Source organism: Notolabrus celidotus, chromosome 10, assembly GCF_009762535.1.
Source record: "Notolabrus celidotus isolate fNotCel1 chromosome 10, fNotCel1.pri, whole genome shotgun sequence".
Classification (NCBI taxonomy): domain Eukaryota; kingdom Metazoa; phylum Chordata; class Actinopteri; order Labriformes; family Labridae; genus Notolabrus; species Notolabrus celidotus.
The window spans coordinates 36,309,495-36,310,539 of record NC_048281.1 but is presented as its reverse complement, the minus strand read 5'-3'; positions in this window follow the sequence as shown (position 1 = coordinate 36,310,539).

Below are 1,045 nucleotides of genomic sequence, written 5' to 3'. Positions count from 1 at the left end.
CAAGACGGTTATTTTAAACTGTATTTATTCTTTAATAAGACGAGAAAGCCCCGTTCAGATACAGGAGCTCAGCTGTGTCGCAGTGAACTCCCTCCCTGAGGCTCAGAATGTCCTCTCTCCGTTCACGACTGTTTTAAGAGAGGCGGATCCAAAAAACTGGGACTCAAAGAATCGTTTCAACACTTGATTCACGAGGCGGCGGATCAAAGCTCTCAAAGACGTGGGACTGATTTTATTCTGAACTGAAGTTAATCTTCAAACTGAGAAAAGACGTTAAAGAGCGCAACACAAACCTAAAGGAGCCAGTGGAAGTTAACTTAAGACTGTAAACTATGGACGATGTTGAAGTTCTGATTTAAATCCATAGACTGTAAAAAGATGGACGTCATGACAGCTCCTCAAAAGTGAAGGACTCATTTTTTTAATACAATTATTAACATATGGAATAATAAATTGATTCAACAAACCGAAACACACTCAAGAGATTGCTTTAAAGCTGCAAGGAAAAATATGAAGCCAAATGCAGAAGTGTTAGAAACTGCAGTTCCTCAAGCGTCCACTAGAGGCTGGCTGCCGAAACACAGGAAACCACATACACACCCATTCAAAGAGACGATCTTTACAATAAACATGTTTACAGCCTGGTTCAAAAAACAGTTTAGGTCTGAGGAGATCATTTCTCTGTCCTGTTTTGCCCAAATAAGGGCGTGGCTGACTTGATTGACAGGCGGGAACACTGTAGCTGTTAGCGAGGAGGCTAAAGGCGCTTCAGGAACAGACGGGTGTTGTCATGGAGACTACGTCCATTTATTATACAGGATCTGGTCCACACAGTTAATGTTTGTGGCAAAGATTCTTAGGAGACATCAGAATCAGAAATACTTTATTTATCCTGGGGAGGGAAATTCGGTCATTACAGAGCTCTTATAAACAGTATGTAAGAAAGTCAAAATATTAAGAGAAGAAGGAATAAAATAAGATAATATTAAACAATATACAGAAGCGCAGGATAGTTAGAATTATCTGTGTTAGAAACAAAAGTCTA